Source organism: Galeopterus variegatus, unplaced genomic scaffold, assembly GCF_000696425.1.
Source record: "Galeopterus variegatus unplaced genomic scaffold, G_variegatus-3.0.2 Scaffold595, whole genome shotgun sequence".
NCBI classification, from domain to species: domain Eukaryota; kingdom Metazoa; phylum Chordata; class Mammalia; order Dermoptera; family Cynocephalidae; genus Galeopterus; species Galeopterus variegatus.
This window is the reverse complement of record NW_007726706.1, coordinates 494,881-522,103: the sequence shown is the minus strand read 5'-3', so window position 1 is coordinate 522,103 and position 27,223 is coordinate 494,881. Positions and strand designations below refer to the sequence as shown.

Here is a 27,223-nt window from a genome sequence, read left to right as displayed (position 1 = left end):
CCTTTCCTTCGCCGGGAACCCTGTGCTACAGGGGCTGCCCACAAGGGGCCTGAAGTGAGTGTCCCGGGAAGGGGTTGGGGTTGGGGGGCTGGGGGAGGGTTTCAATTAAAAGCTGATAGCCTTTTGTGTAGGAGCTCTCTGGGGTATTGCTCGTGTTTAGTGGACCTCACTGTGTGCTGGGACAAATCATGTGAAATCAGAGTGATCCTGTGTCCCATTTCCTGGAGAAAAAAAAGAAGCCTTAAAAAAATCATAAGAAAGAAAGAAAAAAGAGTTTTCTGGGAAGCAGACTTTTTCGAAAGTAAAATTGGCCCTGCCAATGGGCAGGGGCGGGGCGGAGCTGAGTACCCAGTAAGAAGGAGAGTAGGGCACCAGAACCTAACCACAGTTGAAGCCGTTCTTATCTTTCCTGCTTTGACAGATTCTTCTCCTGCACAAACTGGGCCGACCTTTGTCGCTGATGAGCTCTGGCTTCCCCACCTGTAACACACTTCTTTTCCCTGGGGTGGCGGGAGCCCCAGCCCCAGATGGGTTACTTTCCCAGCAACAAAGGCCAGTCCGCCAGCAGGAGATTTGCATTCACTTGTATTTTTCACATACTCCTGTATATCCTTTCCCAGCTCCCTGGTTCATCCCAAGAAAAGCAGCCTACCCTGGTGCTCCTGGCAGAGCGGTATAAGTGTTTGTAAACACAAGAGCTTCTGAAACACTCAGCAACACCACTCAACAGAGCTGATGAAAACCACTACCCCACCCCACCCTACATGCATGGGCTGGGAGAGAAACAAGACGGGGAAGAAGGCTTCCCAACACTAGAGTGAAGGCAGTGGGCACTGGGCCTATGAAATCCTGAGTTCTGGTTTCTGCCCTGCCACAGACAAAAGTCTAAAACCTTGGACAAGGCACTCAAAGCTTTGGGCTCAATTTCCCTATGTATTAATATGGATACATGGCTTAAAAGGGTATTCCTTAGCTCTAAAATTGTATAAGATGACCCCTACCATTGCCCTCTCTCCCACTACCACCCCCGCATTCCACCTCTTCCTATAGCCAGCAGTAGGTTGGCACAAGTTGGGAGGTTTAAGTAGAACCTCTGCAAATATTTGATGATTGACTATGTATAAAACACACCTCAGAGGCATCTGTACAGAGCACCCCCGAGAGATGTAATCCAGATGGAGGTCAATGTCAAGTGTGCTCTGTAAGAAGAGACCCACTTGTTAAGCAGCCTGGTGAGGTCGGGTTCAAGGTCAGGCCGTGTGGCCTTGGACAAGTTGCCCAGCATCTCTGTGCCATCATTCCTCATCTGTAAAATGAAACCATTTGTGTCCTGCCACTTTTACAAAACATGTTTTCAAGAATCAAATGCAGTTTGTCTATGAATAAGCTCTGAAATCAGCAAAACCCTACCTAGGGTAAGATGGGAGAAGCCCACTCCTATCCTCTCTTGATATCTCCTCTGGCACAAGGCTCTAGATGACAGAAATACTGTTAAGAAACAAGGCACAATAATCGGTTTTTAAATTCAAAGGCTGATGTAAAAACAAATATTTGAAAGACTTTCGATTTCCTGTAATTCCTCACTTATGTTATGAGGAATCCCTTTTTTTTTTTTTTTTTGGTACCTTTCTTCCTAGTCCCCTGTAGGATGCTGGAGACAAAGGAAAACTGAACTTCCCTTCCTGGGTTGACATTACTGAACTAACAGGATGATCCAAGCCAAAGAGGAATGGGAAACAGGCAGCTTTTAATACAAACACAACCTACTTTGGAGGATTCTTTCATTTTTTGACATGGCAAATAATGAGGTTGATCAGGAGCAAAACAGCCACAGATTAGGGGCAGGGTCTATCTGAGGCTGGTGAAAAGAAACAACCCAACCGCTGAAACCAAATCTGCCTCGCAGACTTAATACGGTCAGTTACCTTCCTCTCCCCTACGCCCCCAACTGTGGGGCCAGCAGGAGTTGGGGACAAGGGACATCTCAGTCGACTCTTGACTTAAGTCTGAGATGACGGCTCCATGCCGTTCTCTGCCTGCCTTCTGCTCAACCAGCAGAACCCGTCCCGTGGTTGTCAACTGAAAACCGTATAAAACAAGCTAGGGCAATACTAATCTTAAGAGATAAGCTTAAGTCAAACTAAAATAAAGGGAAATTAGTGCAAATAAACCTCCCTTATCACAGGCTTTAAATAGCTCAAGAACATTTTAGAGAAGAAAAGAAGCACTTTCTAACCAGAGAAAACATCCGAGACAGTGTGAAACCTGCAGATGCTGCTGACAAAGAAAAACCTACAGTTTCTTATGCTGCTCTCCTGGTCATCAGAACTTACTTCTTCCTGGACTTCTTCCTGGTCTGCCCATGTGCTTGAAGCTGACCAAGAGGTGTCTAAAGAAAATAAGTGACATGGCAATGCCAACGGAAACTCTAATGGGACAACCCATCAGTCAAAAAACCCCCTTCCCCAGCCTTTTTGGAGTTCTCAGCTTGTGAAGTGTGGACACTTCCCAGAGTCCAACCTCCACAAATTTCCATCTTTTCACAGTCATGGTCAATCATTTATTCTAAAAGCTCAATAAATTTGTGACAGATTACTATGCAGAGTCTAACTTGTACAGGAGAGAGGATAAGTCCAAAGATAGGAGACAGGGAACGTGTTGGAGGCGGAAGCTCTGCAAATACGTTCTGTACTCGTGTGACTTGACTGGGTCCCATCGTTATCTGTTACATTCTATGAGAACTTTTTGGTAGGTGACGCTGCCTGACTGGTGAGTCTTAAAATTTCCAGCAACTCTTCTGTGCTTTAGACAAAGTGTCCCCATCCCTGTCTCCCACTCCCTACCACCAAAGGAACAAAACCGTAAGCCCCCAGAAGATCAAATCACTAAATGGTTAGTGAGAGAGCTGCTAAGAATTACAAGTGAGATTAGCCTTTTACCTTGCATTAGCCCCAGTGAAAAATTAGTCTGGTACTATTTTTAAGCCTAATGACTAAAAACAAAATGTTTGGTGGAATCTTATTGCTTTCCATGTTTTATGTTGTATGCGATTGGACTGTGAGTTTTAAAGAATTTTAGGTCCAAAAAAACAAATGCAAGAAAAACAGCCAAATACCAGGCATTGGAAACACTTGAAAATGTGTTGAATGAATGAATACATGAATGAATGAAAAGGAATCAACGATCAGTGCTTAAAGTTAATGCCTGGAGGTCATGATGCAACATGTAAAGAGAATTGGGAGCAACCTGGAATAATAAATTACCATGTAGGCTAAGTTTGAAAATGGTGACGAGCTCAGTATCCCAACACTCACCGATGATAATTTATGTATTGTCATACCCATTACATTAAGTGACACAATTGCATTAAGAGGCCATACATAAGCAGGTCTTGAACTCGAATGCTAAGCAAAAGCAAAGAACAAGTACAGCATAAGACCAGAGGTCCTTATTCTATCTGTGTGACACCAGCAAACCGTGAACACACCTCAACACTGAACTTTGGATGCCCTACCTCTGGTGGCCTGTAAAAACCACACCTGCTCTGTTTAAACTAATAAATGGCCACAGTTAATAACAAAGAAAAAAATGGCTCTAATTAGCAGATTTATATTAATTATTATTTTAAATAATAAATATTACTTATTTTTAATTATTTTACTTCTTAGTTTGCTTTAATTATTATTAAAATTAGTTTGGATGCCCAGGCATCCATCAAGTGACAGCGGTTTGAGATACCCCAAGTATCTCCTACGTAGTAGCAACAGCAAAGCAGACTAGAATTTAAATGTAATATTTTATCATGGATGATGAAGGAATCGGTGACATGGCTACGTATTGTTTATGGGGATGACTCTTGCCCTCCAGGGACCTGCTGTTTATTTGGAGAGAAATTCCACACATAGGAAGTTTACAAATAGATGTTATATACTTGGCTCAAAATGAGGCATGTGGAGAAGCAGCATCCAGAAGTTGTTTCTGTCCGGACAACAGAAGCTGCCTTGAGCTAGTCCCAAGGGTGGGTGGAAATGAAGAAGTTAGGAACAAAAGAACCCTAAGTTTAGGAACAGGAGCGAAGCCTACTCAGTGAGACAGCTGTTGGGCTATTTAGCCCAAACTGGAGTTTTGTTGTTTGGTTTTGGGGGGAATGGTTAGAAACAAGGTTGGAAAACAGGCTGGGGTCACCCCACCCACCTGCCTATCCGTCTACCCACTGCAGACATCATAGCCTCTCACAGTGCTGAGCGTGACCTTCAGAGTCCCCCCAGGGCACATGGGCCTTCTCCAGGTGAGCTCTAAGTCCCTCCCAACTCTGCTCCATCCCCGCTGTGAGCAAGTACCTGCGGCTCCTCCAGCAGTCAAGGTGCTTCTCACCCCCCAAGGACTTCCCTCCTCCTGGAATATTCATTTATTTATTTATTTATTTTTTGTCTTTTTTCGTGCCCGGCAAAGGATCGCAACCCTCAGTGTCGCGCCCGTACCGGACCGGGACCGGCAACGGGATCGCAACCCTCGGTGTAGTGCGCCACCGGGCCGGCCCAATCTTCCGGTCTTCCTCCTTTTAATAAATGTCTCTGCAGCCCTTGCTCCCATCTCATAACCACCACCCTCCCAACATCCTCCCTGAAAACACACACATGGAGTTGTCATAAATTTCATCCATCTACTATGACAGTCCTCAAGGACTAGATGTGCCTTATTTGCACTGCAGCAAAAATAAATGGTTGCTAGAGGAATGAAGGGTAAATTAATACATGAACAAATGCTAGACAGAATCTGGATTTGACCTCAAAGGTGATGGGAAGCCACACAAAATGTAGGTGATGGCATGACAATGTTGTATTTGGAGTTCGGGAGACAGTGTTTACCAGCAGCATAACTTAAACAGATTTGGGCTTTTAGCTGGTTAAAACTCAGTGAGCCTACTGAAGACTGCTATGAGAAAATGAAAAAAAAAAAAATTAGAATAAAAAAGATTACTGGGTGTCTCCAGTGGAAAATGTGCATTGTTTAGAGCATGCCCTTCTGGTTATCTAACTCTAGCACTGTATTGTCTTTGAGATATTTTTTTTTTTTTTTTTTTACCTTTTTGTTTTTTTTCATGTCCGGCAACGGATCGCAACCCTCAGTGTCGCGCCCGTACCGGACCGGGACCGGCAACGGGATCGCAACCCTCGGTGTTGCTCCCACACCTCGCTCAGCCAGTGAGCGGGAACCGGTCTGTATGTGGGATCCGAACCCTCGGCGGGAGCGCCACCACGCTCCCAAGCGACGCACTGTAGCAGTGCGCCACCTGGCCGGCCCAAGATATTTTGCAACTCTGTAAGTTATAGATAGTGACATACCAATACAAAATAATTCTTGACCATAGACATGCAAATAAATTCTTTCTGGTAAAGGTTCTGTGAACTTCCCTCTCCACCTCCCATCCTATAGAAAAAGGCCTGTTTCTCCTCTATTTGTAAATTTGGGTCAACCTTTCTTTATTCCAAGTAAACTTTGTATTATTTTGACTTCTGTTTTGATCTGTTAAATAAAAAACTTATAGGAGGCTATTGTTTAGGACTAAGTTCCTGCACTAGACACCAAAAGACCAGACTGAAAATCAAAATGGAGTCAGCCCTGCTAAGTTCCATGTCACCAAACCTAAACTAAGCTGTAGTCTCACCTTCCAAGAACTCAGGAGAGAGATAACAGCCAATTCCCCAAACAGGTCAGTTTAAACTTTCAGTAGGCCCGATAATGAAGTTCCTCCGCTTTAATCCTTACATGAAAAGAACAGCCTGAAGTCACCTGATGTTAAATACATAATCAGTTATTTTTCTATTGTTCTGTCTCCCTGTCCCCACCTTATGAGAAAAGTAACTTTGAAATGACCAATCCGCTTTCTGTTCTTTGTTTCTGGTTCTTCAGCCTCCTCTGTCTATAAAACCAGCCTCCGCTGCTCAGCTAATCGGAACACTTACTCTATTTTATGTAATAACATGTTGCCTGACTCTAGAATCACAATAAAGCCAACTGAGGTCTGTTAAGTTTGTTGTAATTTTTTCCTTTGGCAGAACCAACGGTAACATTTGCCTGATTCCCTCATAATAATGAGTGAAATAAGATCCTTAACATGGTCATTGTATATCTGGGTGAGAGTCATAATCTTACCTTTTTCTTTTTTAAAAAAATTTTTAAAGAAAATTATCCTTTAACAAAAAGGATTAACCATGTGCTTCTTGTAGGGGCTCATCTGTGCCAGGGGCCCTTACCCCACGGCGTCCTCTCTATGAAAACTCCCCATCTTAATATCAAGGACAGTCATACTTTCTTTTGAGCAAACAGCTTGTTTTTGTGATGTGTGTGACTGAGGTTCACCTTCTTGCAAAGGCTGCAAAAAACCCGCAGGTCACGTCCACAGCCATGAGGGACCTTTCTTAGGTCAATTTCTGGCTCCATTTTATATCCCCACAGTCGGTTTCCTTCTACTGTCATGATTTACGTGTTTGCGGTTCTCTATGTATCACTGAAAAAACACACCTTAAGTACCTTCTTTTTCTTTTTAAAAAGATGACCGGTATGGTGATCTTAACCCCTGACTTGGTGTTGTCAGCACCACGCTCTCCCAAGTGAGCCACGGGACAGCCCCTTAAGTACTTTTTCAATAAGGTAGATAAAAATAAATGAAATTATATAGACCTGAATGGGGGGTGGTGGTGGTGATAAACAGAAATGAAAAAGGGACAGCTGATTCAAAATACATTTTGTAGGGCTGGCCAGTTAGCTCAGTTGGTTAGAGTGTGCTGTTAGAACACCAGGGTCAAGGGTTCAGATCCCCTTACTGGCCAGCCACAAACAACAAGAACAACAACAAAAAATACATATCAATGGAAGGAAAAAGAAAAGCTGGTAACAGGTTACATAGCAGGAAAGAAGTAGGGGTGAGGTGCGCCCTCACTTTTTAATGTTGACTGAGGTGAGACCCTAAAGGGTTTTGAATTCACCCACACAGGTAGCCGCTTCGCAGGAAGTTTTTGAGGTGTGGGGCAGCAGCAGAATTCAGGTCCTCATCCAGGAAATGCAATAAGCAAATAAGTGTTTGGGTTCTTATGTCCGTGTGTGAAAACGGAATTTGAGAGAAGGCAAGTGTCACCCCAGATTCTAGGCCAGAAAAGAGCCCTTGGATATAGAAAGGCCAAGTCTGAGCACATGGGTCAGCCCAAGTTGGGGGCGGAGCCAGGGGTGGGGATAGGGGTGGGGGTTTCTGGCAGGACAGCCAGGGATGGGCACTGAGAAGAAGGGCTGCCTCTCTCTGAAGTGCTCAGAGGTGTTTTCCATTTGCTGACAAAACCAAATAAAGACCTTTAAGCTGCTACTTTCCCAAATGAGGCCACTCCCAAGTCCCCAGGCTGGTAACAAGGGCACTAAGCCCACAAGCAAACACCACCTGAGGCAGAGAACAAGAGATGTGCTCTCTATTGCCCCATTAGCACGTTCTGGAAATCAATCAAGCTCAGACCTCTCCAAAGACAATGTTTTCCTGGCTTTGCTAAATGCATAGATTTGCTTGTCACTTGGAGGCAGTCAGGACAAACAGAACGGAATCAACTGACTGTATGAAGACAGCCTAAAGCTGGTGCGGTCCGTAATCAGCGTCCTTACACCCAATATGAAGATACCTCAATGAATCGGGAATTCAGAGAGCTTTCTTTATGTGACAAATATGATGTCTGTCTAAGGAAAGACCCCCTTTCCTGGGCCCCTCCTTCCTCTGAAGACAGACAGTTCTCTTGTTCAGAGTGGAAATGGGGCTTGTTAAATATCACAACAGAATGTTACCCATGCTGACTGCAAAAAAGATATGCAAGTCCCACAGCGCAGTGCCTGAGGAACGGAGCTCTTCAGCTTTTAGGAGTTGCAGAGAATCTGAGAAAAGGGATGGACCCTCTGTGCAGCAAAATGAACATTCCTGACACATACACGGACCTCGGTTCTCAACCACAGGGGGGGTTCACAGATCCCAGGTCCATCTATCGACCCAGGTTAAGAATCCTGAAATAGCCCAACAGCTGTCCACCTGGCACTGGTCAGCTGGTCCACTGGTCAAAGTCTGGCTGAGATCGGGGCTGAATGGACAGGGATTCTTCCAGGTTTTCTAGGTTCCACCCATATGGGAGGTGAGCATCGCATGTAGGCCCCTGGAGCTTTGCTCACCAGCCAGATGGTTTGCCTGAACTACTACACATGGGATATGCCTTTATATTTTATTAAGCATTGAAACAGAGGACAGACACAATAATGGGTCTGCATGGGATTGTAAAGTCACAAAGACACTGCCCAGTATAACACTCAAAGTTCATGCCACAAAAAAATAAGCCTGCCTCTGGTAAAGAACATACAGGGCTCCCTCTTAATCAGGAGATGGTTCTCTCTCTGCTTTGGCCATAACGATGTCAACCCCAAGACCTGCACAGCACCCTATCCACGACAAAGGACTGGACGTCCAGGACCTCCTCAGCTCATTGTAACAGCCTTCTCAAGGAGCTTTTTCCACCATTCTAAAGATGGGGAGAGTGAGGCCAAGAGAGGTTAGACTGAGTGGCCCAAAATCAGATGCTGGGCAGTGGCAAAGCAGGCACTCAGACTCCAGAATGTCGCACTCCAAATCCCATATTCATCCCAACTCTCTACATTTCTAAGAACCTCCTAGATCAAAATGATCGAATACATGGGTCACTTTTCACCCATCTATAATCACCCACCCACTTTCTACCTTCCTTCCCTTTCTGACAATCAAAATACAAAGATTTAATTTTAAATTAATTTTTTTGGAATTATATAGGATACTACATATGGGATAATATGGAATTTTTTTATGAATTATATATTCATTATATATAATGAAACGAATAGCACTTTATATTGTGCTATTAAGCACTGATTAAGCACTGATAAATACATTGTAAATTAAAAATAGCATGTCAAAATTGCATTTAATATGCCTACCCTACCAAACATCACAGCTTATCCCAGTCTGTCTTAAATGTGCTCAGAACACTTACATTAGTCTATAGTTGGGCAAAATCATCTAATACAAAGCCTTTTTTATAATAGAGTGTTGAATATCTCATGTAATTTATTGAATACTGTACTGAAAGTGAAAAACAGAATGGTTATATGGGTACAACTTTAAGGTTGAAAAATCGGGGACCACCTGTGTGTGTGTGTGTATATACACACAACAGACATACATGAGATGACTGTATATGTGTGTATCTATACTTTAATACACACATACACATATACACACATATGTGAGAGAGATTAACTTAGAAATTGGAAGCTAAATCTCTTATGGGTTCCCTGCACTTCTGCCCATATGCATTTATTCTAGGAGTTCATTTTTCACAGAACCCTACTAAAACAAACGATCACAAAATTGAAAATCCTCAGATTTGCCAAACCCTGGCCTCCTTCCTGTCACAATTCCTACTCTGTATTGCAGGCTTCAGCCCTGATTTTCCCAACTGTGTCAGTGTTGTACAGAAGGAAAATAGCACTTGCCCCAAATGCTGGGACCAATGTCACAGTCCAGAATTGCTCCATGTAGAGCACCCAAAAGGCTCTGCTGGTGACACAAAACCAGCTGGAATGCAGGGAAGAGTCTGAATTTCACCCCGTGCTTTTCAGGTATCACGGGCAAATGAGCTGATCTGAGGCTACTCCCCTCTGCTCCCCTCCTTTCCTTTAAATAAACCGAGTGTGTAAAGGAGAAGAGAGCTGCTTCTAAACGTACAAAGGCCAGCAGTCACAGTTCAATCCAGCCTCGGGAAAGGGGAACCTCAGGAAGCTGTGCCAGGCTGAAGAAGCCTCTGGAACCAAGAGACAAACAGGCTAATAAATTAGCACTGCTGAACCACTGAGCTGAGGGGCAAGAATCAATCTGATAGGCTGCCTCCTCTTCTAGCTCATGAACTGAGATCACCATCATATGGGGAGTAGCCTCTCAGCTGGAAATTAAATTAGCCCAGCTATAAACCAGGAATGCACAGTGGGAAGAGTCTGAACAGAAGCAACCTTGGGGAGAAACTCCACCACTGGGTGTCCTCCCAGACTCCAGCCTCCTGTCCTGCAAGCCCAGCCCCTCCTTTGTAACTGCTCCTCTGAACAACAGAAGTGGGAGACTTTCTTACTTTGGTTTTCAGATGAAAGCACAGTAATCCAGGGTTGGTAAAATAATGAAAGAGAGGGCTTAATGAGACGAAATGGTCAGAAATTCAGCGTTCAGAAAATACCCAGAGTGAGAAATGTTCAGATTAGAAAGAAAGAAGGAAAAGGGGGTGGGGGACATAGAGAAGGGGAGAGGGGCTGGGGGGTGAACACACATGCGCTCCACCCACACATCCCTCCCTGCAATCGCTCTGTGCCAGGGCTGATCTCGGGGAGAAATTCAGAACAGGTGTGTGCCTGCAAAGCCACCGCTTAATGACCAGGTTTGGCATTTTTGGCACTGGCAGCCCGGCCCTGCTCAGCTTCTAAGAATGCTGGGATGGAGCGGCCACGGGGCTGTTCCTGCTGTAGATCCAAAGAGCCGAGAAGCGGAATTTCTAATTACACGGCTTTCCCTAATGAAAGGCTCCATCCAGACAAGCAGAAAGCGCAGAGCTTGGGGGACGTGGATCCTGAAACACATCCTGAGACTTTCCAGCACTTGCCTTCTCTTCTGGGTGGCATCTTTTCTGATTAGCAGCAAAAGCAATTCCTGTTTAAAGAGATTCAACAGCACTTTGTAAACCCCACTTCCAAAGTGAAACACTTGAAGAAAAAAAAAGGACAGGATAATCTGTATCAGTTACCCTCTGGGGTCAGGATGTTAAGGCTTCCTCACAAAAGTCCTCAGACCCCTCATGCTGTCCTGCCTCACCTCACTTCTCTGCTGTCTCTCTCTGCACCTGCCGTACTTTTTATGGAGACCTCCTTGCCAGGATTCGCTTCCCCACTTGGCCTGTACGTGAACTCCTATTTGTCCATCAAACTTTGCTCTGGTGTCACCTCCTCTCTGAAGCCTTCCCAGAACAGGTCCTCCTCTGCCATGACAGATTTAACCACTCCTTCCTCGGCAGTGTTTGTGTACCTTGAACATCTGTTCTTGTGTGTATTGTGCCATAATTAATTTAGCCATCTCACCCCCTGCCATTACCCCCACTCTCTACAGCCAATCTCCACAAAGCACTTGGGGTTTTTCTAAAATGTAAGGCAGGCCCTGATCCCCACCCTCCACAGCACCCCTGCCCTTCCTTTGACCTTTTCACTCTGGCCACAGTGTCTTCTCACTGGGACATGCTCTGGACCCCCCAATATCCCTTCCTGTCATTCAGTCTATACTCAATGTCACCACTTTTAAAAGGCCTTCCTGACCTCCTGCCTAAAATCGCCCTTTTCTCCCTTCACCTTCCCCCAACATCTCTCATCCCCTCACTCTGTGTGACATTATATTTTTATTAGTATACTTGCTTATTTCTTTACTGCCCATCCCCCTATTAGAATATAAGCTACATGAGGGCAGGGACCGTGCTAATGAAATAGACACTCAATACTATCTGTGAAATGAGTAAATCTGCAAATCCCCAGAGCCTGGCACAGAGTAGATGCTCGAAACATTAATAAAACTACAGGTTGAGCATCCCTAATCTGAAAATCCAAAATCTGAAATGCTCCAAAGTCCAAAATTTTTTGAGCAGTGACACAACGCTCAAAGGAAATGCTCATTGGAAAATTTCACACTTTGGATTTTTGGATTAGGGATGTTCAACCAGTAAGTATAACACAAGTATTCTAAAATTTGAGAAAATCCCAAATCCAGAATACCTCTCCTCTCAAGCATTTTGAATAAGGGATACTCAACCTGTATAAGGAAAAAAACTAACATCAGTGGACATTCATATCCAGAGAAACCAAGAACTAAATGAATTCACTTGAATCCTTCCTGCTTCCCTGTGCCCACAGCTGATTTCCAAGTGGATATAATACTCAAAGGCTTCCCTAAGGCTGGTTTCCTCTGGAAGGAGGGCACACGGCACCTGTGTTCTCAGTACACTCTACTGAGTACAGAGAAGTCCAAGGATTTTATAATGGAGACAAAACAGCACCAAATCCAAATCAGAATGTAACTGACAACCAACCAGCAGCTGGAAATTCTCTATGGAGCTCACACGTCAAACATGACTGAGGGGGCAACATAGAACCTAACCCCACCACTGCACTTGAACAGTGCAGTCATTCAGGGAGTCTCTTCACCTGCAGCCCAGGCCACTGCTGTCTGCCGGTGCCTCATCCACCCCCTGAGCTTCTGGGACCCACAATCCATTTGCCACATCTGGGTCAACCACAAACGACTCACACCAGCAGGCAACGTGCTCTTGCATGCCCATCCCCACACCCACATCCTTAAAAGACACCATCTGGGTAAGATGAGGTAGCTTCGATCAAAGTCCTCAGAACAAATGAAAGCTTAAGTCTCGGGGAAGCTGGTACATCTGCTCCCTGGCAAATGCTCTTTGTACACAGGCAACGTGCTCTTGCATGCCCATCCCCACACCCACATCCTTAAAAGACACCATCTGGGTAAGATGAGGTAGCTTCGATCAAAGTCCTCAGAACGAATGAAAGCTTAAGTCTCGGGGAAGCTGGTACATCTGCTCCCTGGCAAATGCTCTTTGTACAGAACACAAAATTGTCATGAGCCTGTTCTGTACTTCTGTTTCCATCTGGCACTGGAAGAAAACACAACCCTAAAAATAACCATGAATGAACAGTCTAAGGAGGAGACAGGGCCGGTGCAGGGGGCCCAGCTCCCCCTGGCAGCCCCTAACCGGGAGCCCACCAGCTGTGCTTCCTGGGACCACCACTCAGCCCTGCTGTCTGTCTCCTCTCAACAGAATCAGACTCTGGACCAGGGAACCACAGTTCTGAGCCAGGCCTGATCAGTAACGACACTCACTTTTATATGCCAACATGGAAGCTTCCCGAACTTCATTGAGTTCCTCCACAGTGAGTGACGGGAATAGGGAATGCTATCGGGGAACACTGAGCCAAATCAGGAATGACATGGGGCTTCTCCAGACCTGCCTGGGATGCTGAGACAGAGGGTGAGGATTCGCCCTGCCCTGCCCAGCTGGGCCAGAGAGCAGCGGCCACGCAGCGTTCCCTTGCCCCCTTGCTCGTTGTGCTTGCTGAGAAGTCCCTCGGGAGGAATGGCAGGGGTCCTGCCTGGGCAGAACTGGTTGAAGGAGAGACAGAGGCCGGCAGGGAGTGGCCTGCGGTGGCTCAGACCGTCTGCTGCTCCACACCACCGGCCTGGGGAAGCTGGTCTCTGGAGCCGCTGGGGGCTGGGGAAGAACAGCTCTTTCCCAAAAAACTTCAAGCCACAGAACGAAGACCCTCTGGACCTCATCCACGTTACCCAGGGAGGCGACAGGGAGGGGGTGTGTGGACTCTCCCGAGCACACACCATCGGGACCAATGCTTATCCTGGGAACTCCAAGAGCCTCACCGAATCATCCAGCAGGACTGAGTGCTGTTCATTTTAGAAAACCATCTATGCGTTTTCTTGCTTTCTGCACCTCCAAATACCAAATTATTTCATTTTCCTCAAAAACACATGAAAAGAATTCAAATGAGAAATATATGTAAAAATTGTGAATTTCTTTGATACGAGTACGAGAGGCTCTGCAGGTCTGCAAAACTCCCTTTGGCCTGTGGGATGAAGGGCCTCTCCTTCATGTGACATTCCAGCCTCTCCACTCTGAGCCAGCCTCCCAGCCCCTCTCCCCTAATCCCTGACATGCCCCTGGCTCCACCCAACCCCCAGTGACCTACCACGCCTGTCTGAGCCTTTTTCACATGGAGTTTCCCTGCCCCAAACACCATCTAGTTTCTGGACAATTGGTCAGTCAACTCCTATTCATGCTTCAAAGCCCAGCTCAGGAATGGGCCCCTCCTCTCTGCTCCCACATCTCTCACTTTCTTCTATCTTACCTCTCACTACAACCTTCAACCAAGACAGTGAGCCCCCTGAGGACTGTGACAATGGCTTAATACCAAGTGTTCACATACTGCTTGACCCATTCCAGATGTTCAAACACTGCCTGGTGGGTGATATTATTCACTCCTGAGTGAATGAATGGGTGATAGACACCACATTCCTCCATCAGCAGTGCCACTGAGGTACTCCGGTCAGGAATCGGCAATAAAACTACCTTGCTGTTGCCTGATTTTCACAAGGCCTCACAGAAAGAGAAGGCGAGTATCAAATATCCCTTTAGAAGATGTGTAACTGTATAGGAAGGGAAGTGCGATAAGAACGAGAAGCTAGTCAAGTACATGCAATGGAGAAGCCCACTCCGGTGTGAAACTCTTCGCCTCCAGACCACGTGAAATGCCCTTTCCAAATGGCTCCTCCTGAGCAAGGGCTCAGGGTGGAGGTGAGGGGGCGATCCAAGCGGGTGTTAGAATTTCCTCAATAGGAGGAGCCCATGGTAAGTGTATCAGGGGATAATAAGATCATTATAGCAAGCTTAGAGTACTTGGAAGGAGAATCCAGATACTCCTGTAACTCAAGTTTTATACAAGCAAGTAAATCAATCCCCATCTCCCTCTGTTAAAAGGTTTCATTTGCCTCCTTTCCTAGTGACACCTAATCTGAAAGTTTCCTTTGTTTCCAGTGCTGTGTGACTATAGAACACTTTTAAGTGTTCCCTTTGGCCCCAGATATAAAAAGGAAAAATGCATTTTTTTAAAAAGTGACTGGCTTTGTTTTCAGCTCAAGGCTGTACATGTTTATATGTGGCACTCATGTATTTAGCAAAAATCTCCACATCACATCCAGGGTGAACACTCATCCCGGTGCTAGCATAAAACATACACAGACCACAAGAGCTACGCTGTGCCAGGCGGGGTGGAAAAAAGCTTCACCTTTTCCAAAACCATCAAACATCTTGCTCTGTAAACACCGCCGACACAGAGCACTTACCTTTGAAAACAGACCTGAACTGCTTGAGGGAAAGCCGAACCTGCAATTAGCCTGCTTACAGAACAACAGCAAGGGGAAGCCTACCCAAGAAGCTTCCAGCAAGACCTGACTTGAAGTCCTGATCAGCAAGTCGGCTTCCCCTGGCCTTAGCCTCAGCAACTTTCTATCCAGTGTGCTTGATTTACTGCAACTCCACTTTTTGTTCTTTATTCTTTTTGCAGCAATCATCTTGGGGGAAGGAGGGGGATGCAGACACCTTCAGTGTGAGATGACATCACAAGCAGGAGATGTGTGGAGCTGAACTCAAGAAATAGCAAGTGGTGGCCTGTTCCAAAGGGTGAAGGTGGACAGAGACAGAGCACAGGATCAGGGGTCAAACTCTTAGAATTACAAGGAAACTCGGAGACTTGTCCTGCTACTAACATGCTCCAAATTGGAATCTGGATGAACACTATTCCTCAGGATACTAGTCGGTATGAATGAAAAGAGGATTCTATATGCGAGGGGAAAAATGCTGAGTTAAAATTAAACAGATTTTCGTTTTGTTTTTAGCCGCAGTAGTTCTCAGGGTTTTCAATATGCTGACATGGAAATATTTTTTCTACACATCACTCATTAATCTTTCCAATATTTTCTGTTCACTGAAAAAATTGGGGACAGTGCTTCTCAGAGTATGGTTGGTCAGCAGATTATCCACACACCACCCCCAAGGAGATAAATACTAAACCTGAGGGTAAGAGTTTAAAAGCTATAAGTAACTTGACTTTGCTACAACATCCAACGTCCATGAACTTGATGGACAGAGTATAGGCCAGTGTGGGTGTCGCATGGTAGGAGGGATATGGCACGGGCTGTGTGCTAGTCATGTGCAGTAGGACAACATATTGGCCCACATGGATTGGGGAAAATGTGGTCATATACTAGAGTTTTCTGAGCACTAGTGCTTAGGAAACACTAATGGATCCAATCTCTATTGCACACGTGAAGATCCTGACACCAGAGAGAGAAAGTGACGTGCTCCAGGTCACCAAGTGTTCTTAGCAGAGGTCTGACCCTAAGGGTTGCCAATTTGGGGGCCAGATGGAAGAAGAGCAAGTTAGAGAACTAAAAAAAAAATTTAAATAGGAGAAGTATGTCACTGAAAATGATTTTATGGTGGTGATTCTGATTTTAAATGGCATGCAGCTAAGGAGACCACCACGCAGCCTCTCCCGAGATCTCTACAGAGGTATAAAGGAAAACGAAGTCAAAGAGATAATAACGAAGGCCAAACTACAACAAGAATGTCCATAATGAGCAGAATTGAGGAAATTCAATCCTGAAATGTGCATACCTGAAAAAAAAAAGTAGGAAAACACTAGCAGCTGTCCACTCAGTATGGTTAGAATGACTGAGGCTGGCAGAGCCTGATGCGCTAAGGGGCAGTGAAAGGGTGGGGCCAGTGAGGGGTGGGGCCAGTGAGGGGTGTGGGTAGCCAGAGGAACACGCCCCCCACAGGCCCATCTGCTCCCAGCTCCAGCCAGTCCCTGCCATGAGAAAGGCAGGCCTGGTCCCGTCAGATCCTCTATAAAAGACGCAGGAAATCTGAATTTGTATGTGAAACTTCCCAACCCGTCAATATTAAAAATGAATTTACGTTTTTAAATTCCTATGAACATCCACTCTACAACTTCATAAACATTAAGTTCAACAACAAGAAAAACTAATCCATGGTGGTAAAAGGTGATGTCCTTGGGATGGGACAGTAACTGGAAGGGGACATACAGGTAGCTTTGGGGGTTCCTAGACTGCTGTTTCTTGACCTTGGCACTTGTTACCAACATGCTAATATGTTTACTTTGTGAATATTCACCGGGCTGTGCACTCCTGATCTGGAGACTTTTCTATAGGTATGTGAATAAAGATTTGACTAAAAAAATCCACAGGCCAGATTTATATATAAAATAGTACAATGTCTGGGATCTCCTTCAAATAATATCAAAAAGAGAGAACACGACACTTCCTTAGAAACGATGAAGGAAGTCTTGGGAGAGGCATAAAATAAGGCCATGTTGAGAAGGAGGGTCTAAGAGCGTGGTATTCACATAAGTGCTGTGATCCTTCTCAAGTTTCTTCCCATGTGGAAGGAGCATTAAATTAACTGATGCTTGAAAGAAGAGGGTGCCATGCCGAAGGGACAGGGCACACAGCTGGTCTTGGCATGGATCAGGGTGGTGACTAGCAGGGCTAGCAAGCTGCAGAGCAAGAGCCAAGTTCTCCGTTAAGGGCATAAACTCAGGGTGGGCTGGGTCTTCTTTATGATAAGACTTTCTTGTGCACAGCTGCTAGGGACAGTACAAAACAAGCATCTCCACAGATGGGACAAGGGGGTTTAGGGTATCAGACAATGCATCAGAGAAGCACATCACTTTTGGTGTCATCCCTGTAGCTCTTACTCCAACTGTAACATCTGTGCATTTGACCAACCTTCTCTGACCCCAGCCTCCTTCCATTCCCTCAGCCACTAACCTGTCCTTTCTCTCCACCTGTTCGTGATGGTGCCTGCCACCACCAAGATGCTCAGATTTGAAGTCTTCCAGATCACACGGAAACCCTCCCCACTTACACTTTGTGACCTGTTGCTTCTCTGATGCACTGATGATGTGAATGAAAACTGTCACCATCAATGTGGATGTCACAGCAATAGAGACGGGCTGAGGAATGAGTGTGCCAAGTAAGAGAGAATGAACTTTCTCTGATGCACTGATGATGTGAATGAAAACTGTCACCATCAACGTGGATGTCACAGCAATAGAGACGGGCTGAGGAATGAGTGTGCCAAGTAAGAGAGAATGAACATAGGGGTAGACAGAAAGAGTAAAAAATATAATCTTGGGGATACTTTTATGTAGAAAAGTCTGTGTCTTTGGGGGCATGGAAATAACAGAAGAGATGGCTTAAACTGGTCCATAAGGAACATCTCATCGAATCTGAGGCAGGTATAAAAGCTCCACGTGGTGGAGTCTGATGGGCCTGCAGAGAGGCATTCCTTTCTTCTTTGGGTTCAAGAGGCAAAGCCACCTACAGATACAGCTGTATGACCTCAGGCAACCTCTGTGAGCTTTGGTTTCCTCCTTTGCAAAATGAGGGAAATCGCTCAGGAAGGATCACTGTGAAGATTAAATGAGCGCGGGCCCACTCGCCAGCCACAGCAAGACCTGGCTCAGCTCCCAGCCGTGGCGACTTTTCTCGTCCTGTTGCATCACCCAGTAACTGACATTCCTGCCCCTCTTCTCACCTCCTGAGCTCTCTTTGGAAAACTCCTGGAAAAGTAAAATACAACATCACATCTTAAAACTTTCACTGTTATCTTATGCTTTCTCTTTTCCCTAAAATGGTTTTGATTTATTAGTGATTCGACAGGACTAGTCATTTTTTTTTTATCAGTGCTCTCTTTAGTCCACCGACTAAAACAGTCTCCTCAAGGACAAGTTTGTGGCTCTTGCACTTCCTTGGTGCCTCAAGTGTTGCCGTGTACAGCACTTGAGGAGAGTGCTCCAACAGGATCACTTAGGGCAGTGAAACTACTCTCTACGATACTGAAATTGTGGACACATGTCCTTATACATTTGTCCAAACCACAGAACGTACAACAGCAACACTAAGCCCTAATGTAATCTATGGACTTTGGGTGATAATGATGTGTCAATGTAGGTTCATCGATTGTAACAAATGTACCACTCTGGTGCTGGATGTTTATAGTGGGGCAGGCTGGGGGGCAGGGGGTTAATGGGAACTCTGTACTTTATTCAATTTTGCCATGAACCTAAAACTTCCCTAAAAAAAAATAGTATATTTTTTAAATAAGTGCTCAATAAATCCTTGTTAGATATATGAGAAAATAGGTAAACATGATTTATAACAACGTACTATTCATTAATTATGGCAAAAGATTTAAAATGGTCACCTTTGGCTCTCTCCATTAAGTATTTCAAGTCAATGACAAAGTAATGGTCACTTCCCTGCCTTGCTCTCTCTACCCCACCCGCTTCCCACGCACACCCACTCACCCACTTGGGGCTTCCGTAAAAGCTCTTTGGTGGGAACACAATGTTTACTTCTTTGTGTATCTGTGTTAACTGGCAGCACCAGCATATGCTAAGTGCCTAGAGACTCCGGAACAATCAGACAGGAGGGCACCAGGGACCAGCCAAACAGCACATCAAGAGGAAGGGCTGGGCCCAGCCAGGACCAGTTTTCAGACTGAGAGGCCAGGAGGGGGCAGGGAGAGGCTGCTCAGCCGGGGGAAGGCACCAGGAGTGATGTGGAGGGGAATTACTGTTCCCTAATTGCCTGCTGTGTGTCCTCTCCCCTGGGAGACTGCACCTTAATGGAAGTATGGACAAAATCTTGCATTTCTTTAACATCTTGTGCAGCACTGAGCAATGTCCAGTGAGGTCTTCTGCTCTTTTCACACCCATCACCTACCTACATTCCCCCCACCCCCCGTTAAAAAATCCAGAGAAAAGATGGCCTCATTCAGAGCACAACAAAATCCTCAGCGTCATGGACTAGGCCCATCCTGAGAGGAGGAGGCTTTGGCGGGTTGAGTCCACCTTGGGCAGCACTAGAGGGGGTGAGCCTGTCAGTGCCCACAGGGCTGGGGGCGCAGAGAGGGGACTCAGAGGTGGTCCAAAGGGAGCTCCGAGCAGGGGACAGCTGCAGGCCTGGACTCAGGGCCTGAGGAAAGGAGGTCAAGCCCGAAGAGTGTGCGAGAGGGACTCGGGAGCAGCGGGGGCGGTGCTGGGGTGGGGACGGGTGAATCGGTGTCAGTCCAGGTCCAAAGGGAGCTCCGAGCAGGGGACAGCTGCAGGCCTGGACTCGGGGCCTGAGGAAAGGAGGTCAAGCCCGAAGAGTGTGCGAGGGGGACTCGGGAGCAGCGGGGGCGGTGCTGGGGTGGGGACGGGTGAATCGGTGTCAGTCCAGGGGAGACTCAGGAATGGAGGCTTGAGAGTTTTTGGCCTTTTCCTGTCCCTCCTGTCCTGTCTGTCCCAGTCCGTCCCACTCTTCTCTTCGTCCCGACATGGAACCGGCCGTATTGTGGAATGAAGCTACTTTGGGTTATCTAGCGAGCGTGCTGAGTCGCCTTTAGGGACCCGGTGCAGAAGCGGGTGAGCTGACAATGACATATGCTTCCTCGGAAGAGAGAAGGGGCGGGGCGAGAAGGGACGCAACATCGATTCCCCTCCTTGCGAGCAGGCCCCTCCCCCGCCCCACAGCCAGGTCCTGAAGGGACCGAGTGTCCGCCTCGCGCCTGCAGAGCTCACCCAGGCCCCCCGTCCCAAAGGCCGCGGGGCAGGGAAGGCGCGTCGCACGGTCCCCTGCTCTACTCGACCGACATCCAGGGACACCTCCGCTCCAGAAGGCGGGGCGACTTGTGCGGGAAGGTGTAGAAAGGACAAAGAGGGCGGAAAGGAGGGAAGCGAGTACAACACACGAGCTGACAGACTCGGCTCCGAAAGCGAAGGCGACCCAAGACCGGCTCAGCGGCACCGAGTCCACGCGGAGGAGCCGGGGACGGCCCCGCCCCCCACGGGCGGGGCTTCGTGCACGCAGGACACCATTGGCTTTGCGGCGTCCCCTCCGGCCAATCAGCGCAGAGACGAGTCCCTGCGGCACCGCCCACTGCCAGCGCGGGCCTCTGGGCCCGGCTCAGTCCAACAGGTGAGGCCCGGGCGCAGGGGGCTCCAGATGGTCACGTGGGCGCGGACGCCAGCCCCGCCCCCAACACGGGGAAGTCCGCCATCTGTCTCCAGGACTCAGCGGTCCTGGGGCCAGGTGCAGCGGTCCCACGCGACACAAGGGCCATGCTCACTGGTCCCCGAGGCCTGCCAGTCTCGGAGCCATTTTCTCTGCCATAGCAGCGCCCTCGGCCACCCTTCCAGGACTGGACGCCTACGCGATCGCTCCTCTGCTGCCAGCAAGGAACAGACACGTGGCAACCTAGGGCTCCGTCTGGGGCCATGTTGGGCACTTCTGTCACCAGACCTGAAAAGGGGGCCGGCTCTTTCCTCTTACCCCCCACTCCATTCATTAAATCAAGAGTGCACGTGAAAAGATCTGTGTCTCCTCACCTCTCCTCCCAGTGGTTTTTCAGTCTCCATTTGCTTCCCAAACCTCATATTGCTCAGAATCATCTTGCAGCGTTTTGTGCGTTTCTAAGCAAGAGTAACCGTGTTACGTACTGTGGGGAGAAGACTTGGGGGGAAACAGGGACCCTGAATCACAGCCCCAAGTCGCTTGGTGAACACACATGGAATCGTTCTCGTGTAGTCAAAGGTGTTCAGAAGTACTGACCCCTTGGCAAGAAAGAGGCTGAAATACGAGTACAATCAACATGATGTTAAACCAGAGTCTTAGTTTTTTTCACATTTGCCATATTTAGAAGAAAAATATTTTATCCCAACAATGTATCATGTGTGTGCTTTTTTTAATGTTGAGAAAATTTAACTCCTCTCTGGCAGTACTCCTTAACCAACTCTATCGCTACAGATCTGCACTCATAAATTTTTAAAAACAGTGCTCTTTGGGGAGGCAAAGTCTGCAGTACTACTTTGCTATTTACACGTGTTTCATTGGTGACACATGAAGTAAATTTTCTGAATGACCAAGTAACTTAGGCCATATTTAATTTTTTTAAGCCACAGACTGTGTATGAAATGTGTATTTAAAAGAACAATTTAAGATATAATATAAAGGAAATTAATACCACTCTTATCTACATACGAAGAAAATTAATGGTGGGTTTTATTAGTATTAGCGGTATTTTAACACTTAGCCTCTTGGCTGCAATGAAAATTATTTATTGTCTTGTGATTAAGATGGTAATTGCTCCTTATATCCTAAAATTTCCCCCAAATCTCTTAACAAGAAAAATCAGAAATAAAAATCAACATGCATTAACATCAGTTTTACTTGATGTTAGTTTTATTTTGGCATAGTTTGAAAGGAATATGATAGTCATAAGAAGATAATGTTTTAAATATAAAAAAAGCTTCATGCTCTACTTACAATTAGTTTTCAAAGATATCAGTATCTCATTTCTTTTCGGTCATGGTAAATGTTTTCATTTGAGGTAGGCAGCATATTGTTTTCATTACCCTTGAAAATATGCCACATACTTGGGGTATTCATTTTGCTGGGATTCCTTGCTATCCCAGCATTCTAAGACTGAAATTTCCTTTACTGTCTGAAATCATCAACTGTTAAATGAGAGAAGTAGCGCCCTATTTGGAAACTAACTCTATTCACAGCAAAAGAAATGCTCATTATGCTCTGCCTTTAGAGTGGGCATTTTGTGTTTCTATCAATCAACTTAATTTCCATGTTCATAGAGTGAGAACATAAAGTATTCAAAAAAGTACTGACACAGAAAGCAGTCAGCAAGCAGTCCTAGTCACGTATTTCAGTTCTGAAGCTTTAAAAGATCCACCTCCACGATCCATAAGACTAGCTGACTGGTGGGTTTTTGTTTGTTTTTTTCTTTAAATTCCTGGTGCACTTTTAATTATAAGCAATTTTAGTGATTCAAAGAGTCATTTTCTATAACTAGAAAACCTTATGTCCTCAACATATTTTAATCAAAAAAGTAAATTAGCATACAAATTTGAAATGAGGTTTTGTGACATATTGATTTTTCAAAATATCAATAAGTTTTTCTTCAAACAAAAATAAAACGCCAAACTAGAAAAACAGAAGCTGTGACAGGTCACTTTGAAACTTTAAATATAATTTTAACTGAGAAAATATCTGTCATAAATATTAGTCTATATTAAATTATAAATTTTCAATTATCAGGTTCCATTAAAAAAGCAAAATCTACTTTAGTCAGCATTTAATTCCTAATTGTAGTATTCTATTTTGATAAATGTTTTATAAAACATGTATTAATATTTGATTCTGTAACCCACAAATATATATAATCAACAGAAAAATTAAATTAAAAAAATAAAACATGGGCTGCAACCTATATTTTATAGACCTGTTCGATAATAACATCATTTGGAAGATAGTAAGCATAATTTAATTCATATATTTCAGCATTTTATTTTTCTAAAACAAATAGGTTGCTATTAAATATTGACTATTTTATTAACTCAGAGCATCTGGGAAAACACTTATGATTAGGTTAATTTATGTTATATTTTCCCCTCAACTTGTAAAAGATTAATCAACCATTTTATGGTCTAATTTAGGTGCCTAATTAAAAACAGAGTTCAACACATGCTACACTGTCTTGCTAATAAATCTTGACAGCTTTGTAACATGATGGTTTGTATTTCAAATTGCTGCATATAAATGCAGATTTTTGATCTTCACCCAGCAGCTTAGAAGTGAGCTGCATACTTGGTTTAAACTCCATGACTGAGAAAGTGCAATTACTTCAAAAGGGATTATCCCCAATCAGATCTTATCTTAAATTTCCCTTAGTGAAGACAGAAACAGTCTTTGCCACCAGGTTTTTGAAAAAAGACTAGGAAAATGTGGAGGAAATTAGTTTTCTCAGTGTAAGGAAAATTGCTATGTTTAGCTATTAGCCTTCAAGAGAGAGATTTCTGAAGTTTTAGAATCTCATACTAAAGAAATCTGCTCAAAGTTTGCTATAATTGTCTTCTAGTTAATAAGTACAAGTTAATTATTCAGTCTTGATTTCGGGACACTCTGTTTAAATGAATAAATTAATTCCAAGAAATTTTGGAACATATCTTTTAACCCTACATTCCCCTATACCTTGCAGACTTATAAAGGGCGAATGGCAGAGAATAAATTTACTCCTCAGGAGGGACACTTGCTGTTTTCTCAGCCTCTATACTTGGGGGTATTTTTGTCATTTTAATGACTCCTTTGATTCCGACCGTCCTGTGCAGAGAAATGAAACTGCCACAGGGGTGTGGTTATCCTTACTCTAGTTACATACCAACTTTAGATAGAGTAACTAGCCTGTTTTCGAGTTGATATTCTCTTAAAGTAAATGACAAAGTGAGCAATCTGCACTGAGATCACTGAAGGCACATTAGAAAAATGTCAAACTCTTTTAAAGCAAACCCAGTTTTGAATTCACCATATATGACTAACATCATGTTTGAGCCACTTAAGCAAGGAAGCATGGCACAGAATGATCTCTGGAGTGCTACTTGGGTTGGTATACTAGCTCTGCCACTTTTCAGCTGTGAGAACTTGGGCAAGCTGCTTAACCTCTCTGTGTCTGTTTCCTCATCTGTAAAAGTACCTGCTTCACAGGAGTGTAATGAGGATTAAATTTGCTAATCCTGTAAAACCTGAAACAGTGCCTGGCACATACGGAAAACATTCAGTGAGTGTGAGCTGCCAACATTATTAACCCCCCTCCCCCACGCACACACAATACTTTGTTTAATGATGGCCACAGCATGAAAGTGTCAGCTTATTTTGTACGACCAAAAATGGAAAAGGGAGTCAAGGTACGGAAGGGGGTTTCTGCCACTGTAAAGTCTAAGGCATATTTCTGTATAAAAATAATAATTACACAACATTTGCCTAACTTAACTCCCAAAATAAGGTCATTAAAATTTATGAAAATCTACCAAAACTTAAGCCAAATCAAAAAGAGAATCTTCAAAAATTACATATTTAATTGTGGGCCATTACAAGTTTGAATCAATATTCAAACAGGCAGGATGCTGTCTCCACCTGCGCCTGTGTGGAGTTCTCCTGAACCCCACAGCTACAGCCCCCTATTTCTCAAACACCATCACACCCTTGGACCAGAAGGTTTCACCAGATAGTCCCGATCAGCCACTCCTCATCAATTAAATTGGGGAGGCCTGATTCGAGACAGCTGGATAATAACCCGGAAAAGTAAACCCAGAAGAGTCTGAATCGCAGCCTGAGACGAACTCGGGTCCCAGCGCGGACACACAGCACTCTGGCTGGTGGCGGGGTCAGCTCCGCGCCGCCACCTCGGGGTGGGGGGTGAGGGGTCATCCCACCCCGACCCCTCCTGATCTGGCTGATGGTGCCTCGGTACGTTCAGTGCAGGAAACTACAACCCAATTCCAAAACGTCAAGCAAATCCGCCCAGGCCCTGGGCTACTGGTTAGGCCCTTAGCAAGGCTGTGTATCAACCAATTAAACATACACTCAGACACAGCTATGACCTCGTCCTCCAACAGACTATGACGCTGACCCTCGGACTCAACCATCCATACCCATAACTTTTTTTTTTTGTCCTAAATGTCTCCAAAATGTCTCCCCTCTCTTACATTTTCTAGTTTTGAGGAGTTGCTTTAGCCACGTTTCTGAATTGCAGCTCGCTGTGGTTAATTATTATTTACGCTCTTCTGCAATTGGCTGCCCGGCTGTACGGAAGGAGCGACAGACCCAGCGCCCCTGGTGCAAAGCAGGGCTGGCCCGAGCAGAGAGAGCGCGAGCGCCGGCGAAGGGCGCAGCCCGGGCGCCGGGTCTTATGTAAAGCGCTCCGGCCCAGGCATCTCCTCCCCGCGTGGTCTGTTGGAAATTGAAACGGCCCCCTTCAAAAGCACTGTCAAATGCACACATTTGCCCAGACATCCAAAATATTCTTAGCTTTTAAATTAAGCATACAGAATTTAAACGATTTTTTTTCCCTTAAAAAAATCCACCAGCCCCGCGGCCGCGTCGTGCCCTGCTGGAGCAGTCCGGGGACGCAGCACTTGGCACCGGTTGTGGCATTTGCAGTTTGCTTCTCCCGCCCCTCCGTCCGCTGCATCACCGCCCCGGGCCCTGGGCCTCCTGTCCCGACGGTTTACGGAGACGGCTCGGGACTGGGGTGAACCTCGCGTCCGCCGCGGGTCCCCAGGTCCAGTCGCCCGGGCTGCACTACCAGCTGCCGGCGCGCAGCGAGGGCTTCCAGTGCGACTCGGTTTTCTATTCAGTGCTTGTGAGTCGATCCAAAGGAGCGTGGCAGGTGGAGGACGGCCGCCCTGAGACATGGCGTGGATCTTCCTGTGGGGGTTTCCACTGCCTGCCCCAGGTGTTTCTAAAACCGCCTGACATGAAGGGTTCCCTTATGTTCCTGCCGTCTCCTCCCAATCCGGCCCCACGTGTGTCTGATCTCAGAAAACTCCGGGCTGCCTCCGGGCTCGGCGGGATCCACCTGGAAGGACGCTCGTTAAAGGCTGCCACCCGGCCCCGATCCCCACCCCAGGAGGACGAGGGCTGGGGGAATAACACGACCGATGACGACAGCTAACGATGACAGCGGCCCCCACGTGCCGGCGCGGCCCCTGCCCGAGTCCGTGCACTGACCCTTGCCCGCCTGTGCAGAGCCCGCGTGCTCCCCACTGCACGCATGGGAGCACCGGGGCTCACGGGGCGAGCCAGGACCTGCATCCAGGCGGCGGCCTCCGGAGCCCCGGTCTTCAACCGCCGGTGTCCCGGGAACACAACCCCGCCCGGGAACGACCTGGGCAACTCCTGACAATAAAAAACATTAAGGACAAAGGGGAGAGGGGAGGCCTAGGTTGGGAAGGGAGCGGCTTCTCCATCCCATCCGCGTCCCCAAAGTGGGCTGGGGACAGGGCTGGGGTTCGGTTCGCGTCTCCCCTTTTGCTTTCCGAAGCCTCGAGTTTCTCTGAAGCTTATCAGGCCTGGAGGGGGGCCGGAGACTCGGGGGAGTCGTGCTCGCGGGCTGGGGGTGGGGGTGTGACCGGGCCCCTGGTCCCAGGTGGTGTTTCGGAGGCTGGAGTCTGGACCTGCCACCCGCACCCCACCTGAAGCTCGGTCAACCCAACAGCTCACCCCAAAGACCAGTAGCTACGGGAGGCGGTGGGCAGAGGTCACGATTATGACCAGGGACCGCTATCCCTTTGCCACCAGACACACGACCTGACTCGGGGACAGAATTTCCGGAAGCCGCGACCTCTAAGTAACTCTCATTTCTTAACGAATGGGCCTCGATTATTCTTTGAGTCGCAGTGTGTGAAGGGCCATCGGCGACACGCGTGCTTGTCCTCGCCCGCCCGCACCGAGGCTGGGGAGAGGGAACCCGGCGGGCTGTGGCCGGCGCGCCGTGAAGCCTTCCAAGCCGCGCGCCAGTCCCGCCCGCTGCAGTGCGCTCCTTTGCCCAACAGGGACCAGCACCGCTCCACGCTCCGCGCGCCGCCCGCCCGCCCGCCGGCCCGGGCCACCCCGTAATAACTTCGTATAGCA

The 27,223-nt window shown here is 46.5% G+C and overlaps 1 protein-coding gene across 1 annotated transcript in view; it reads right to left on the bottom strand.

Annotated features, from left to right (window-relative positions):
- The window catches only part of HS3ST3B1 (heparan sulfate (glucosamine) 3-O-sulfotransferase 3B1), a 40,952-nt gene that overhangs the window by 12,390 nt on the left and 1,339 nt on the right, over positions 1-27,223 (bottom strand). The window lies entirely within an intron of this gene.